This window comes from Sturnira hondurensis, unplaced genomic scaffold, assembly GCF_014824575.4.
Source record: "Sturnira hondurensis isolate 20B ecotype Veracruz unplaced genomic scaffold, ASM1482457v3 Scaffold0020184, whole genome shotgun sequence".
Taxonomy (NCBI): Eukaryota; Metazoa; Chordata; class Mammalia; order Chiroptera; family Phyllostomidae; genus Sturnira; species Sturnira hondurensis.
Window position 1 is genome coordinate 1,868,488 of NW_028092815.1, and position 19,104 is coordinate 1,887,591.

General features: G+C 38.1%; 1 pseudogene; it reads left to right on the forward strand.

The window, feature by feature from the left end:
* Window positions 1-3,160: 3,160 nt before the first annotated feature.
* LOC118975228 (NEDD8-activating enzyme E1 catalytic subunit-like) lies at window positions 3,161-4,516 on the forward strand (annotated as a pseudogene).
* The last annotated feature ends 14,588 nt before the right edge of the window (window positions 4,517-19,104 follow it).

The window sequence follows — 19,104 nt, forward strand, 5'->3', positions numbered from 1 at the left end:
CTTGGATTCCAGAATCAGGACATCATGCTTGATGGTGAGGCTGCAGTGTCAGGACAAATGCTGCTCTAGTCATCTGCTCCTCAGTAGCTTCAAACACAAAGGGGCATTCAGGACATGTGTTCCATACCCTCTCTAGGTCCAGAGTCTTCACATCTTTTTGTAGCTTTTTATTATTGAGTAATAATAAATATCCAGAACAAATTAAATCAAGCAAAGCTAAAAGAGAATGCATTCCCAAAGACTGAACAGAAAGGTATGAAATGAATTCTTGAGAAATAAACCAAGAAGCAGAGTTTTCTGGTTAATCAGTGTAGTCTTTTTTTAAACAAAATTGCTGTATATAAGATACATGAAAAAACATTTTATTTTTTAAATTTTTATTTATTTACTTTTTTTAAGCAAGAGAAGAAGGGAGGGAGAAAGAGAGGGAGAAAAACATCCATGTGTGATTGGTTGCTTTTCATGTGGCCCCCAATGGGGACCTGGCCTGCAACCCAGGCATGCGCCCTGACTGGGAATCAAACCAGCATCCTTTTGGTTCACAGCTCATGCTCAGTCCACCGAGCTACACCACCCAGGGTGAAAAAACAGTGTAAAAACTGAAGATTATATTCTGCTTAAAGCTAAAAGTGTTATAAATACAATGTAACATTTAAGATTTTTAAATTATTCAGGATATTATTCAAGATCAATGTTATAAAGTTAAATTTATGTCTTAAAGTTCATTGGCATGCAGAAGTGCCAATTATTGATCTCAACTTGGCAGGATATTTATTAAATTAGATTTTGCCACTTATATTCTATGACATAAGTTGAAACCTCATGTTAATATTGACTGCTTGATCTTAGCCAATGGAAAAATACCAAAATATTCTTCTTTAAATTAACTGCTACTCTTAACCAATTCACCAAAATATCTAGTTCTGAATACAGCACATATGAGGTCAGTCCGGAAGGTATCCAGCCACATAAAATGAAAAATAGAGACATCTATTGAAGAAGGTACAAAAAAACAAAAAGCATTGTACATAGGACAATGATGCCTCAGTCCCCTTCAAAGTAGACACCTTGGGACCTCACACAGTTCTCCCAGTCATCATCAGCTGCCCCATTGTATTTTCCTGAATCTCATCAATGGTTTGAAATCTCTCCTCTTTCAAAGGTGATTTTAGTTTTGGGATAATCCAGAAGTCACAGGGCACCAAATCTGGGCTGTAGAGGAGGCTAAGTCACCTGGGTGATTTGATGTTTCACAAAAAACTTCAACAGATGTGATGCATGAGCAGGGGTGTTGTTGTAATGAAGCTGCCAATCACCAGTTGCTAATAACTGGCATTCTGAATTATTCAAATTGTTCTCGTAGAGAAATGTTCAAGCTTAATGCAAAATTGGATGCAGATTCTTTGCTCTACTCCCTCAGTCATTTTGAATGTGTTGGCCACACAGTACACGTGCTCACTAAGTGGCATCTACTGCCCCCACTGACTAATCAGTGAAGCCATCATTGCTCATGCATCACATTCCAGTCCACTCTGCTTGGCTGCCAGGTTACATCGATGTCACGCCAACCATTCTCATTATACTACTGGACAATGGCTGGACTTACTCAGGACAGACCTCATATATTACTCTGTGAACTTGTGTGCTTTTCAATTAGGCAGCTCTTTTTACTATTCTTGTCTTTGAGAGATCATCTCTCTATGTTATCCCATTCTGTTTCCAGTGATTGACCTTCATGGGCTGCCTCAACAATCTTTTGTGGCCCTCTTCTGGCTTCTGAATGTGTTCACATAAAAAGAAGCACCCACAGAGACCCAAGGGAGAGTGCAGAGGTCAGGGGTGTCTGATAGGACATGTCCTGGAGGACATGGGACTAACCTGGCTTCATGCCTTACTGAAGATGGCTGCATCTTGTAATTACAGTTCTCTCTTCAGTTCTTGAAAACCACTCCTTCTCCTTGTTTTCTTGGGCCTAGGTGTGGTAATAACTTACAGCTATTGTTTGTTCTAGGACACTCCACCATCCCTTGATGGTCTCTTTTAACTCCACTCAAGGTTCCTAAACACAATTGACCTTTGAAAAACACAGGTTTGAAAGGTGCAGGTCCACTTACAAGTGGATATTTTTGAATGAATGTGTAGCTGGTCTTCCAGATCCCCAGGCTTCTCATCGGGACTCAATCAATTGCAGTTGCAGGGGCTGATTGTTGCATTGTTCTACTCCATTGTATATAAGGAACTTGAGCATCCATGGATTTTGGTGTCTGTAGGGGTCTTGGAACCAATCTCCCTCAGATACTAACCCCCATGTTATTCAAGGGTCAACTGTAATTCTTTTTCTAAACTTCCCCAGTTTCCCCATCTGAGTATGCTCTTTTCTTGTTTGGACTCTTTGTGTCTACCTAAAGCCAACACAAGCTATGTAAATAGAAATTAGTGATTCAGTTTCCATCCTATGTGAGAGATAAGGGATGGGAAAGTAGATAGTTGTTTTCTATAAGACAGTAAGCTGTAGAAGGGCAGGGACCCTACCAACTGCCTCCTTTATAAGTCTTTACAACACTCACCAAGGGTTGAGCTAACGGTGCACACTTTGTGCACTTGGAGAGTCTTACTGAGTTCCTCTGAAATCTTTGAATTTGTTAAAGGCTTAAATGGAATGTAAGCTCTTGACTCATGATTTGGACTTCAAGAAGTCAGGATCACATCATTTTTTTCAATGGCATGTTTGCTAATCTCACATGACACAAATATCATAGCTCCTCTGGCAATTCTAGCTGAATAAAAATAAAGATTAACTTCATGGATTAGGTTAATTTTGGTTTAATAGATGAGAAATAATTCTATTTAAACTATTGAGATCTAATTTTCTTTAACATTAGCAACTCACCCCTTGCTCTGTTAGTTTTTCCCAATTCTATGGTTGTTAATATATTACTTATATTAATATAATATAATATTATGTAATTTGTATGTTTTATAACATCTAATGTATTATATAAAATAGTATATAATAAATGCTGCATTATAATCTTATTACATATTAAAATATATAAATAAATATATGTTCACCTCTTTGGTAGTACTGATAATTTTCAGAATATCATCTGGGTAGAGCTGTGTCATTGAAATAGAATTTAAAAACCACAGAGTAGGATGGCAAGGAGCCGGAGAAGAAAAGGAGGAAAAGAGAGCTGCTGACTGAGAAAATGGCTGTTGATGTTGGGTGAGGGGACATTGGAGACTGGGAAGGTCACTGGAACCATGTGAAAAAGTTCCTTGAGCAATCTGGACCCTTCGCACACACTGATTTCAAACTGAGCAGTGAGTCTCTCCAGTTTTTGTTAGAACCATATGAAGTTCTAGTCACTGGAGCTGGAGGCTTAGGATGAGAGCTCCTGGAAAACCTGGCATTGTCTGGTTTCAGGCAGGTTCATTTTACAGACATGGACCCACAGTAGATGTATTCCATTTAAATGGGCTGTTTTTATTTAGGCCTAAAGATGCTGGAAGAATTAAAACCTGGAGTTGCTGTAGAATTTCTAAATGACAGACTTCCTAACTGCAATGTAGCTCCACATTTCAGCAAAATCTAGGATTTTAGTGACACTTTCTATCTGCAATTTTATATAACTGTATGTAAACTGGATTCTGTCATAGCTGGAAGATGGATAAATGGCATGCTGACATCTCTTTTAAATTATGAAGATAATGTATTAGATCCAAGCTCCATTGTCCCTTTGATAAATGGGGGGACAGAAGGTATTAAAGGAAATGCCCGAGTGACTCTGCCCAGAATGACTGCTTGTGTTGAATGCACACTGGAACTTGATCATCCACAAGTTAATTTTCCCATATGCACCATCGCTTCTATGCCCAAGCTACCAGAACACTGTACTGAGTATGCAAGGATATTGCTTGACCTAAGGAACAACCTGCTGGAGAAGGAATTCCATTAGATAGAATTGATCCTGATCATATTCAGTGGATTGTCTAAAAGTCCCTGGAGAAAGCATCACAATATAATATTAGAGGTGTTGCATCTAGACTCACTCAAGGGTGGGGAAATGAACTCAAAGGCAGCTGTTGCAGCTATGTGTGCCACTGAGGTTTTTAAAACAGCCACCAGTGCATATATTCCCCTTAGTGACTGCTTGGTATTCAGTGGTGGAATGCAATGCACACATGCACATTTGAAGAAGAGAGAAAGGAAAACTGCATAGCTTGTAGCCAGCTTCCACAAAATATTCTTTTTTCTCCATCACCTAAACTACAGGAAGTGTTGGATTGTTTAACCAACAAGGCTTCTCTGTGGGTGAAATCTCCAGCCATCACAGTCATATGAGAAGGAGAAAAGAGAACACTTTACTTGCAGTCAGTAACTTCTATTGAAGAACTAACAAGGCCAAATCTCTCAAGACAGTGAAGGAACTGGGACTTGTTGATGGGCAAAAACTGGCAGTTACTGGTGTCGCCACACCATACTGTACTATTCTCACTTCATTTTACTTCTTAAGGAAAATAAATAAAAAATTTGTGGAAATGTTATATATTATGAATGCTAAAAAAATTTAACTGATTCATTTTTAGCATTACTGTTGCTGGAATTTCACTTTCTTTGTTTAAATATAATGAACCATTACTTTTTAAGACAGAATTTGGAGCTGGCACTTGTAAGCATTTTCATTAATAATATGGAATATGAAGCCTGGAGAGAGAGAGAGAGACTGTGAGCAATTGCATTGGTTCTTTTACAGGAGGCAAACACACTGTTGCACGGGAATTTTGTTATTGTGGTCAAAGAATGCATTCCTCACTTTTCTTTTTTTTTTAAAGATTTTATTTATTTATTTATCTTTAGAAGGGAAGGAGAGGGAGAGAAACATCAATGTATGGTTGCCTTTTGCGCATCCCCTGCTGGGAGTTGGCCTGCAGGGAACTGGCCTGCAACCCAGGAATGTGCCCTGACTGGGAATCGAACCGCGATCCTCTGGTTCGCAGGCCTGTGCTCAATCCACTGAGCTACACCAGCCAGGGCGATACATTCCTCACTTTTCATCTGAGCATCTACATGTACAAAATACACCCTTTTAAAGAAAAATAAGAAAATTAAGTTTTAAATAACATTAAATGGTATAACAATATCTGGAGCGTATTGAACATAGCCTACCTCTTTCTTGTTTAATATTCACTTAATCATGGCTGTCCAAATGAATATTAAGTTTTGCAAAGGTTACCTTGTCCATAATAATTTGGAAATGGTGTTAGAACAGAATACCTGCACATGCAAATGGGAAAGATTTTCAGGTGTTTACTTGCAGTGCTATAGGTGCCAATATGTACAACATTAAAGCCAAGGCATGGATGTTTAAAATAATTTGATGTTTAAACAGAAATCACTGCTATTTTTCACTATTTATTAACATAATCATATATTGTCTACTTTTCTCACTGAAACTTTTTAAAAATTTTATTTATTTATTTTTAGAGAGAGGGGAAGGGAGGGAGAAAGAGAGGGAAAGAAACATCAATGTGTGGTGTTTCTCATTCACCCCCTACTGGGGACCTGGCCCACAACCCAGGCATGTGCCCTGACTGGGAATTGAACCAGTAATCCTTTGGTTCACAGGCTGTTACTTAATCCATTGAGCCACACCAGCCAGAGCTCACTGAAACTTTTTAAACTATATTAGGGATAGTAAGTAGTTCTGTAGTATTGTAGGAATAATTTTTAAATGTGTAACAAAATTACTAGCACAATTTTTATGGCACCTGAAAAAAAACTACAGAGTAAAAGAGAATAATTACAAGAATAGGTACCTTCACTATTTCTTTGGGATTCCTTTTGCTGGTTTGCTATTCAACTTTTACCATAATGCCAAACTTCTCCATGCTTTAAAAATTATTCCAAGTTCCATGAAAGATAGCAAATGGAAATGAAAAACACCTTGATTTGTAAAGTTGTAAGTTACTATCATATTGTATTTTAGTGTATTTTTCCTACTTTGTGCAAAACAATGTTTTAATATCTAATTGCTCTGAAACTAGTGAAAATAGACTGAAGAAGACAGGCCATTGTTGCTCATTGGTATTGTTTATTATGAAGAAACTGCCTAGCTAGTTCAAAGAGCAGATTCCCCACTCTTCATATTTTCAGGCAAGACAATTTCTTAAAAAAATGGAAGTGCTTGGAACATTGTGAACTCTGATAAGTTAACTTTGTGTCTCTCTGATAAGTGAAACTCTTTAATGATAATTTTACTAGTGCTCCTGGGAAGTGACCAAAGCACTATTAGATAAGTGAAGAAAGAGAGAGAGAGAGAGAGAGAGAGAGAGAGAGAGAGAGAGAGAGAAGGAAGGAAGGAAGGAAGGAAGGAAGGAAGGAAGGAAGGAAGGAAGGAAGGAAGGAAGGAAGGAAGGGGAGAAAGAGAGAGAGAGAAAGAAAGAAGGGGGGGCAGAGAAAAGAAAAAAAAGAAAGAGAAAGAAAGACATGGAAAATAGTTTTGCCAACTCTTTCTTCTTGGCCTCTTGGAAAAAATCAATAGTTAAGTTCCCTATCTTGGGACTATTTCTTGTGGGCCAGACTGGATGATCTAATGGTCTTTATAATCTCTAAATACTGTGACTTTTATCTTCAAGTGAACTACATGGTTTATTTACATAGAAACACACTCACAAGCTTAAGGAAATGCAGTATGACTAATGCTAAGAAAAAGTGAGCCAGGATGACTAAAGTGACTTTTTTCCAAATCGGATAAGTGGATAAAAATTACAGATGGTCTCTCTAGTTCCCCTCTCACATCTTCCCGTGTAGGTGTTAGATGTAAGAATTCCCCTGCAATGAATTAGCTTTCTGCCACCTGCAAATTATAAGCATGCTGTCCTGTTAAATCAGTAAACCAAGCTCTTCAATGAAAATTTGGTTTGTTCTAATTTTACATTCTATCCCAGGCACTTGGGAAGTTAAAAAATGTTGGGAATGATAGAAAAATAAAAATTTCTAGAAAAATACATGCATGATAAATAAAGCATAATCATTGTGCATTTCTGCTTTATAAGATTCTGGTTGTGTGCCTTGGGCTACATTTATCTAGACAAATGAACCAGTTCAGGGGAGCTCAATATTTGCATAAAAGAGTGGTTTCCTCAGGATTGTGTTGGCATAGACAAGTTTAAAGGTGTCTTTTCTCTCTATGTTGTGCAAACATTTTATGCTTTCCTCATTAGGTAATACTTAGAATTGTCGGTATGGTACTAACAATAAAAACTGTGTGTTGTCATTATTGATATTTCTTAATTTTATTAATCAAATCTCCATATCTGATTTCATGCCCTCTTAAAATAAATATAGGGAGAATCAAGAGATCTTCCTTCCAGACAGCTAGTTTCTCAGCAGATTTCTTGCCCAACTCATTCTGGTATATACAGATTAGAAGAATGTAGGTAAGATATGCCAATGAAAAGACACAACAAATCCTAATATTGCTAATATATGATGTTCTTAAGACAACTGGATTAACTTGAGGTCATTCTTTATTTTCAGAGAATATTTCTAGATGCTGACCATTTGTGATGGAAATGGAGGTACTGAGGAATTCTTTTGGGGCTGAATAATTTTTTTCTGTTTGCTACTTTCAGTCCTGATTTACATTTGGAAATCTCTACTACTTCAGCACTGTGGCGAATGGCCGAATGAATATAATGCATCACTTTCTGACATTCTATCGCTTATTGCACTGTTGTTTATGTTGCTTTCCCTTAAATGAAAGCATTTCTTTAAAAATTATCATTTTTCTACAGGCTCTCTTATGGCATGGGCTGAAAACCCCAGGAGATCACTCCCACCCACTCTGTCTCTCAGGGTTCCTTCCCCTGATAAATTCACTGTGGAATCTAGTGTATATTCTTCATCTTATAGTCTTAGAATTTAAGTGAAAATATCACACTCATGAGCATGGGTCATTTTACTAACTCATCTCAGTTTAGTGTAGACCTATAATTTATCATTAATCTCAATCACTTTTATAATTCATATATTATAGTCACCCTACAACTTATTACTGCTTAGAAATGTGTTCATGGTTGAGGTTACATTTTTTTTGCTATTTATATACCTTTCAAAGTCTAACTAAAAAGCCACTTTATTGTTGCTTCCCTCTCACCTCTTTCAGGCAGATCTTTCTTTTGTCCTTACACAATAACTTTGTTCCAACACCTACCCTATTATATTATATCAGTGTTACAAATGTCTATTTTACTGATAGATTTTTTGAATATTTTTGATATGGTGAATGCCATTTTAATCATTCTTTTATTACGAGGCTGACACATAACAGTTGCTTAATAAGTGTTGATTACTTGAACCATATTTTCCTTCAGTAAATAATTTTGACAGTCCTGTGATTCATTAAGTGATAAACTCAAGTAACATTTGTACCCCACATTTAAGGTCCGCAGTACATTCTATAGCATCTATAGAAATTTCTCCTTTCATTTTGCTGTTGTCTCAGTGCACAAGATTGAATCTGAAATTGTTTTAAAGTCAAGTCAAAATGAGGCACAACTTAAGCTTGGCTTTTAGAAAGTTTCCTTAGGATGTTGGGAGTTCCCAGAAATTAAAGGGTTCATTAAACTACTGGTGCATAGAATAAGCATCTAAGGAATATTTTAATACTTATTAGAGCAGAACTGACTAAACTCCATTACTTATTTTTATTTCAGAGTAGTCCCATGTAATTTTCCTGCAGTGGGACAAAATTTACTGGGGAAGAAATTTTTCGTGGTGGTCCCTTTTCTGCTCTGCCTTGATAATTGGATGTAAATAAAACTGTCATGGTCATGAAGATGATGGATGATTTTGCTTTGTTGTTACTGAACTTTCACAGTTGTGTGGTAGCTTCCTACTGAGCTATGTTTCTAGTGTAGTTTTTCATGTTTTTTTTAATTAAAAATTTATTTTATGATGATGACATTAATGATAGTGATGATGGTGAATTATTAGTATTCAAGGTATGAATGGAATGGATGGTACTCACTTTTTTCTCCTAATCAAAATTAAAATGTCCTTCAGTTTAAGTGAGGTTCCATTACATTATTAATTATGTCTAGGGATGTCTATTCAATTTAAGCATTCATTGCATACATTTATTATTACGTTATATATATTTTTTAATTCCAGGGATGAAATGAATAAATCTGTCTATCTGGAAGGATTTCAGTACAGTCCTATCTAAAGGGTTAGTGCTATAATAGTTAACCACTGGTTTTTTCCAATCAGTTGCATTTCACTTTACCAAATAATAATTAATTTACTACTCTTATGTTCTCTTTTCACCATGTCTATATTACACTTTTTAAAGATTTATTTATTTAGTTATTTTAGAAGGAAAGGGGGAGAGAAAGAGAGGGAGAGAAACATCAATGTGTGGTTACCTCTAAAGAGCTCCATATTGGGGACCTGGCCTGAAACCCAGGTGTGCGCCCTGACTGGGAAACAAACTGACAACCCTTTGGTTCGGAGGCCAGCACTCAATCCACAGAGACACACCAGCCAGGGTTATTTTATATTTTAATTTATTAATAATATGGGCCATTAGCAATGTGTTCAATCTTCTCTGTTATATGTAAGTTATATTATACATATATTTTACATGTTATATACATACCCCCATTAGGAATGTATGGTAGTCACCCTTATTTTTGGTTTTGCTTTCCAGTGTTTCAATTAACCATGGTTAATCACAGTCAGAAAATATTGAATGGAAATTTTTGGAAATAAACAACTTATAAATTTTACATTGCATGGTGTCCCAATGAAATCTTGTCCTGTCCCGCTCCACCCTGGCTGTACATGAATTACTCCTTTGTCCAGCATATCTACATGTACCCATGGTAGAAGAAGATGTTTTGAGGAAGACCACATTCACATGACTTTTATTGCAATGTATCATTGTAATTGTTCTCTTTTATTGTTAGTTATTATTGTTAAGCTCTTACTATACCTAATTCATAAATGAACCCTTACTATGCCTATACATGCATAGGAAAAAACATAGTATATAGGTTGCAGTACTATTTGTGGTCTGTGGAATCAAACTGAGGGCCTTAGAATGTGCCCCCCGACAGATAAGGTGGACTACTGTACTAGATATATATCACGTTTATTCATTCAATTGTTAAGTGATACTTTAATCAGCATTTGTGCTAGACACTGTGCTGAATGGAAGATAGATATATTTCCTGCCCTCAAATATCTGGAAATGTAGTAAGGAGAATAAAATAATTACAAAATAACAACTTCGCAAATACAAATGCGTTAAGCGTGATTCCAGAGTGCTGCAATGAGTCAGATGAAGAGGGAATTTCCAATGTAGGATCAAAGGAGGCTTTGTGGAAGACATATATTTTGATTTGGTGCTTGAAGAATGGGTAAGATTTGGGGTGACAGAGATTGGAAGCAAAATATTGCTGATAAAGAGAACAGAGTAAATAAGGGACTTGATTGGAGAGACATAAGACCCATCTGGGAACAAAAATAGTCTATTTGGGCATAGACATAAGATGCGCATTTATTTAATAGAAACAAAGGTCTCCACCAAATGTGTCCCCACCAATTCAATGCCAAAGGAGTCCCTGGTTTGGGATTCAGTGAGAGAGAGAGACTTACTAGGTGAAAACAGCTCAATCGTGAAACACCTCATTATCTGTGGCATAACTGGGCTGTGAGAAAGCACCATCAAACAGGCTCAGCTGCAAGGCACCTTGGGAAGGGTGGCTCTGGTGTCACATTGCCACTGTAACAGCGTGGCTGGAAAAATACAGATTTTGATGAAAACTGAAAGTGCAGTCCTTGAGGCAGAAGCAAATCTGGCTTATTGAGAAACAGTGCCCACCCCAGCCCCTTATTGGCATATTTCTATACAAATGAGGACTCTAATAGCACTATCTTTTTAAAAACATATTTATTTTTAGAGAGAGGGGAAGGAAAGGAGAAAGAAAGGGAGAGAAACATCAATGTGTGGTTGCTTCCCGCTTGCCCCCTACTGGAGACCGGGCCCACAGCCTAGGCATGTGCCTTGACTGGGAATTGAAGCAACAGCCTTTTGGTTCACAGGCTGGTACTCAATCCACTGAGCCACACCAATCAGGCCAAATAGCACCATCTTGACTGACCAGAATACAGCCACCCTGGTAAGTCAGTGAAGATGTGAATGAGGATATATATATATCTTCACAACTCTGATTGGACAGGAAAAGTCTCAGTTCTATTGGTCAAATTTCAATCCTAGGAATGCTCTGATAAGGGGTAACTCAGCAGAAGCACAGTGCAGGAGGCTTGCAGTTCAGTTTTAGGCTTTTCCCTGAAATGCAGCATGCGTGAGCGGGCCCTGGTAAGCAATGACTACTAGGCTCTGTTGACAAATTGGAGTCCCATTAACCACCAGTTTTTTGTTTTGTTTTTTAACAGGTACATTCATTCTTGAGGTTAACATAGGCAACCTGAAATCATTTTATGGAGGAATATGAATGGCATGTAAAGGTGTTTGGAGTTTTGCCAGGTAGCTATGGGGAACATGTTGGTTGGTGATCTCTCTACTTTAAAATGATTAATTGCCTTATAAAGTGGACAGGACAGGATGTGAGGAGACTAGTTAAGAAGTCATTATCATAGACAGGTGAGCTGGGTATCAGTCTAAACTGGAGAGTTGACACTGTGTGCCAAAAGGAGGGAATATTTGGCAGATTCTGTCAGTGGAACTGGGATTCAATGATAGATGAATAAGAATAAAAGCAGTAAAAATGTGTTGAAGTTTGATTTAGTAAATTAATTCATTTTGAATTTAGGTAGAATGGTGTTGTAAACTTTTTCAGAAACACTCAACAGGCCAGAAATAGAAGGAAAGGAAACACATGGTGATTACTCAAGACTGTAGTTAGGAAAATGAGGAGATGTAAAAGGTCAAAAGATAATAGACCTTGCGATGCTAGTACAAACATCATTGAAATGGCTTCACAAGTGTCGCGGACTCAGCAGAGATAATTAAATACAGCTGAAAGAGGGTGATTTGGCTGAGGCATGGAGAGGAACTTTGGAGACTTTATGTCACAAATAGAAATTGAATATATTTCAACAGAAGGGAGGAGTGGATATGTAATAATTAAGAGGGAATTTCCTGCGGGTGAGGCAGTTCAGACAATGATAAAGTTCAGGTTTGCAATCATATGTAATGATAAAAAAATGGAAAGGAGATAAATATTATTTTATGAGGCTAGGGTTTTTTATAGACCCTCAGTGTAGATAAGGTGGGGGAAAAAGACCATAAACTGAGATAGACTAAATTACAGAATTAAAACATCCAAAACTGAATGAAAGTTCAAAGACAAATTGCCATGGAGTGTCTCCATCTCCAAGAAAATTGTGACACTAAAATAGGCAAGTCTTAGTAAAGAAGTCCCACCCTTTCTTCCAGGTCTACTAACTTAAGAATTCTCAGTTTGTAATTTTTCAAAAATTCAATTTATCATTTCAAGTGCAAACAGTATACTCACTCACTGAAAGCAAGGGCATATAAATTTATAATCAATGTGTGTATTAAACATACAATCATTTCTAATTATTTATGAATTCCTATACTTGCATATTTGCCATCTCACTAAAATGTATTTATTTTAAACCAAAACTGATACAGGCCATGCTTTTATGCTCATTTGCAGACAAGCATGGAGCAATGAGGAGTTTCAATCATCTCATATACACACTCCCAGCTGAAGCCAAACAAGGCAACGCACTGCCTTCTTCTTACAGCTCTCACACTCTGTCCTTCTTGAGATCTATTTGATACCCTGCTTTTCACATTTTCCCCTTTTTGTTAATGATTTTATTGTTTAAAATAGCCTCTAGATGTAATGCTGACGTGCTTTCTAGTGTTTCTAAGCACAAAAAACTGTGATGTACTTACAGAGAAAATGTATGCCAGATAAGGTACTCTGTGTGATTTCACAATTCTTCATGTATTTATCAATTGATATGGTGACGAGAACTGAAAATGTTCTCAATCTGTCCAGTCAGCTAGAGAGATTATTTTCTCCCTTATTCTAACTGTGCAACTAATCTCTCCCTTATTCTAACAACATTATATTAAATCAACCAGTTTTTCCCTCATTCTAACATACAACTAGTTTCTCCCTTACTCTAACAACATAATTATATTAATTCAGCCTAAAAGTACTTTGGGTTTTTTGGAAGAAAAGCCATTGACTTGGTTTGTGTTTTCCTTATAAATAATTCATTTCCTCATCACCAGATTTCTTGTGCCCTCACCTTCATCCTGATCCTTTCCCCTGAAAATACTTTTAAATAATTACTAAATTTCCCTGGCTGGTGTGGCTTAGCAGATTGAGAACTGGCCTGTGAACTAAAGGGTTGCTGATTCATTTCCCAGTCAGGGCACATGCCTGGCTTGTGGGCCAGGTTCCCAGTAGGGGGCGCATGAGAGGCAACCGCACACTGATGTTTCCCTCTCTCCCTCCCTTCGCCTCTGTCTAAAAGTAAATAAATACAGTCTTTTAAAAACTAATCACTAAATTATTGCAAAAGTATTTCCCTACCCAGTTAGGTTACAGTTTTGAACTTAACATTCAAACTTATTTATTTCTGTCGTATTTTGATAGAGTTCTATTTGAACTTTGGTTTTTGTCTGGCATAGCTTTTAATATCTGTATATGTGATAAGAATATAATCTGTTTTTTTCCAAACTTTAATAAAATAAACTACACAAGGTCAGGAATAGAGCTCTTGGGCAAATCATGTGTGTCTGGTCATTTCGTGGTATAGAGAGCCCTGCCTGCACTGTGCTTCCTCTCTGTCTCCCTGTAGAAAGGACATGTGGTGAGGGAGGAGCAGGACATGCCCATGGACAGTGCAAGCCTGACCCAGCCAGAGCCCGAGGTGGCATGTTGGAGAGCAGCTTCCAATCAGGCTACACTTCAGAGAAGATGGGTCACGTTAGGTCATGCCCTGAAGCCAGGAATACTCATTGTTGCTAATGACAGCAATTCTGTCACATCTTACTGGTCGTGGAGCTTTCTTGCATTGTGGTCATGTGGCTATAAAATGGTATGTCATAAGTTACCAATAAAGATTTTGGGCTAGGGAATGACAAATAAAAGCAGAATCTAAAGCATAGTATTCTTCCTCACATGAACAAGTATAAAGGACACATGGACAATAACTAAGGTAGGGGGTGGAAATGGGAGGGAGGCAGGGAGCACTGTGGGGGGGAAGGGCTGGGAATATAAGACAGAAAACTGTATTTGAACAAGAATTTAAAAAATAAAAATAAAAATAAAAATAAAATAAATAAAGCATAGTATTCTGTTAATGTCACTCCAGAAGAACTGGAGGGGGAAAAGCCTGGTGGAGGGGAAGCTAGTGGCGAAGCTGCTGGAGTTGCCCAGGGGTTGCAGAGGCAAAGCACTTACCCAAAGACAATTGTAAAAGGTAGAGAGGAAATAACGGCTAAAAGACACATATTACACAGAAAGGCAATAGAACTTCGTAACTAAAGTTGGATTTGGGGAGGGAGAAGGTTGGGCAAATCAAATAAAACTCCCACAGGTTGAATCAGGAAGAATGGTGGCTCGATAGGCAGCAGCAAAAGAATTGGTAAAGGAAATCCTGTCTGGAGTGAGATTGGTTTTGTTTTTGTGTTTTATTTAATGGTGATAAAGATTAGAGTTACTGTTTTTAAAAAGACTTTACTTGTTTATTTTGAGAGAGAGGGAAAGGGAAGGAGAAAGAGAGGGAGAGAAACACCAATGTGTGGCTGCCTCCCATGCACCCACCACTGAGGGCTTGGTCTGCAACCCAGGAATGTGTCTTGACTGGGATTACAAACCAGCAATCCCTTGGTTAGCAGGCCCTCTCTCAACCCATTGAGCTATACCAGCCAGAGGATTAGAGTCACTCTTCATGGGAGCTTAAGACCGAAGAATCATCACCTAAGTTAGCACAGAGAGGGAATTTCTGAGGAATGCTCTATTCAAGTGGAAATGCAAATGGCCTCCTTCATGCAGTGGCAGAAGGGTAGGACCTCAGTAGCTCCCAGTACCCCTTGGTTTTATTGCCAGTGGAATTGGGGTTCTAAGGTATCATGAAGAAAGCATTCCAGGGGATCCACAAGGGAGAATGGGGTCTTGTGATAAGATTTATTTGTGGCACCAGATACAAAATCATAGGATTTGCCTGGGCTCCCAATGTCCTATCTCAGTCCATCCTGCCATGTCAAAAGTTGAATCTTGCCTTCATCAGGTCCAGAAATAAGACCAGTATTTAGGAATTTTGCAGCATGGCAAGGCTGGTCCAGGCCAGCCTTTCTCGTCATCCAGCTAGCTTAGCTTGTTTTCCAGGCTGCACCTCAACTGGGGCCCACCTTTGGGGTCCCTGTGGCTGCCAAGGCCACATGATTGCTATGAGAAAAAAACATGGAAACAAATGGGTGAGTGTACGTGACATAGCAAGAGACAGAGAGAGACAGAGAGAGAGAGAGAAGGTCTTTGTTAGCCAGGATTATATTATCTCAGGCTTGGGATGGACCAGGCGATTTTCAAAACAACCAATCAACTTCCCAAGATTTTGCAGGCTTATGCTGGGTCCACCTTCTACGCAGTCCATTCCCTAGATCACCTGGGCTTCTATCTCTTATCTAATTGGATCCTTTTTCAGGCTAGACAGACAGGCCTCTATGGTCACCATTTTCGATCCTCTTGTGCATGTGCTTACTTCCCCCTTGATTGTTCTATCTCTTCCCCCAGTGATCTGTGGGGAATAGACCAGTGGTTCCCTTGGGAATGTGTGAAGCTGTATCTTCCTAGGGAGGCAAGCCCATGTTCCCTAGTTTAGGCGTCCCCAAGTGCCTGGACCCTCCCATGGTCTGTTAGGATCTGGCTTCTAGTAAATCTTGCCTGAGCTCCGCCTCCTAGGGACTACTGTCCTAGTTGATTATGCTTAATAACGTCTGAATTTCTTTGCTCCCTTTCCTTATTGATATTTAGCTACCTATGCTAACAGTTTCCTGGCACAGAGATGGATTACTGTAAAAGAAATATTTCTGACTAAACTGAGGATCTCTTAGCTTTGCAGATCTTTTTAAAATGTTGCAAATGGTGAATGTGGTTATAAAATTTTTAGAAACCAAAGTTTGCTAAGATAAATTATGTCCAGATCATAAAATGATCCATGGTTGTAAAATTGTGGATATACCATTCTTTAACCATCAGAAATATTCTGACAAAGCTATCTACCTACTTATAAGACGTAGAACATTCTACTTTATTATTTCAATAAGTGCTTAATTTATGGTCACTCTATCTACCCCCACACAAATGAGTACAAAAAGAGAATGAAAAGATACTAACTCGAAGGCCCATTAATCAGCCTTTAGAGAAGACTTCGTTACTAAACTCTTGATCACCATCATTATTATGATCACCAGATATTTGTTGAGCACCTGATTGACTATGCTCATGGTAAGCATGCATGCACTGGGTAAACACCACATGGGTTTGTCCTCTCTGTGTAAGATCGACACACTAGATCAAGAGAGAAAATAATGTAAAATGGCCTAACAAAAGTGTTGAATGAGCCTCTCTTCAATTATATCGGTACCACCTCAGCTATTCCATTTTATCAAGGAACAAAACCTTCCATGTAAACAAATTTTTATAAGGACAAAAACTTACCTGTCCAGTTATCACAACTACTTCTACCTTTTCAACTTCTTTCAACTGTTTCCTATACCAGCCCACTTGATAGCTAAGGGTTATCACATAAGAACTGCCATTGTTTAACTCTGTTCTTTCAAAGTGTCTCTTTGCTTTTTGCTTCTCAGTATTTTTAAAAATTTTTATTGCTGTTCAAGTACAGTTGTCTCCATTTTACCCCCACTACTCACCCCTACCCTAGCCATCCCCACTTCCCACTTTTGATCCCACCCACTTTGGCTTTGTCCATGTGTCTTTTACATATGTTCCTGAAAACCCTCTCTCCTCTTCTCCCCATTATCCCCTTCCACCCTCCATCTGGTTACTGTCAGTTTGTTCTTTATTTCAATGTCCCTGGTTATATTTTGCTTGCTTGTTTGTTTTGTTGATTAGGTTCCACTTATACATGAAATCATATGGTATTTGTCTTTTACCACCTGGTTTATTTCACTTAGCATAATGCTTCCAGTTCCATCCATGTTGCAGCAAAGGGTAGGCGTTCCTTCTTTCTTTCTGCTGTGTAGTATTCCATCGTGTAAATGTACCAGTGGAAGCAAAACTGTCATTGCTTACAGATGACATGATAGTGTACATAGAAAATCTATAGACTCCACCAAAAAACTACTTGATCTAATAAGTGAATTTGGCAGAACAGCAGGATACAAAGTCAATATTCAGAAATCAAAGGCATTTTTGTACATCAATAGCAAAATATCAGAAACAGAAATCAGGAAATAAATCCCATTTGATCTAGCAACAAGAAAAATAAAGTACCTAGGAATAAACCTAACCAAGCAGGTGAAAACCTGTACTCAGAAAACTACACAACACTGAAGAAAGAAATTAAGGAAGACACAAACTAATGGAAGCATGTACCATGTTCATGGATTGGATGAATTAACATAATCAAAATGGCCATACCACCCAAAGCTTTTTACTCATTTCTGTAGTCAGCTGTTGGCTGTTGATTTCCCCAGTATTCTTGTGCCTGCCTCTTAGTTCCTCTCTCACTTCACTTGTAGTTTGGTACTCCAAAATATCTTCAGGCTTGGTTAACCGACTTAACCAAGATTGTCATAAGTCATAGGTGAAGTGAGTCACTGGACAGTTATGAGTGGGACTCTGAAAGAAAGGCTTTTAGCTGCATACAGGAGACATTCAGCTGACAACTCTGTGTGTTCAAAAGTGTGTTATCCATCATTTCTGCACTCTAGGGTGGGCTCTAGGAAGTTAACATGGAAGAAATACTGATCTTGGGGAAGAGGGAAGGACATAGTGTTCTGTTTATAGTACATATTATTAGGTCAAAAATTGGTATATATTCAGGGATAAAGAGCAAATACAGACTATCCTATAAACAATCTGATGAAATAAAAATGTAGTATAATATGAGATTCTAAAAATAAAGATAAATATTTTACTAACATTTTGGCTGCCGCCTCCCAAATATACGCATACATATAAAATACTTTTTAAATTTCACTCACTGTCATCTTCTTAAACCAAAGTGTTTCTTTTTTAAGGATTTATTTATTTATTTATCTTTAGAGGAGAAGGGAAGGAGAGAAATACCAATGTACGGTTGCCTCTTGTGAGTCCCCTACTGGGAACTGGCCTGCAACCCAGGCATGTGCCCTGACTGAGAATCGAACCGCGATTGTGTGGTTTGCAGGCCCACGCTCAATCCACTGAGCTATACCAGCCAGGGCACCAAAGTGTTTCTTTTATTCCACCAGTGTGAATACTGTTGTTTTCACTGCTTCCAAAGAGTGGCAGCCCCGTGACGCATGGAATGGTGCTCTGAGGGGCACACATGAAAGAGGCAGAGCCAGACACATAGCCTTTGGTCAGAGGTGGAAAATGGAGTCACTTTGAAAATTCACAACTCTTCTAGTACTAGAAGAGTAAGAACTACAAGGGCTGGCTCAGAGAGTCAGGGTTTGTGTCAAACTTCTTGAGGGTTATTTGTGAGTCCCTATCGGTATTGAGGTGGGCTTTCATATGTCAGGTGATATATAGCGTTTTTTCTTCCTTTGATATCGTTGGGTTCTCCTAAGAATGTACATGTGGTCATACTCTTCCTTCTCCAGGCCACTAGTATAAAAAAGAAAAATATTTTGAGATTTAAAATGTGTTGTAATTTCTAGATTGGCTTTGAAAAACTGATATAGAAATAGTGTGATCAAAGATACCATTCAGATTACCTTTAGTAACACCATCAATAAGAGGGTCTGTTCTACTTTCAAATTAGAATAATGTTTATCTCCAGTGGGCCTTTTTATTTGTCATTTATTTGTCACAGATCTGTGAATGACAATGACAATCTGTGCAGAGCACTGAATT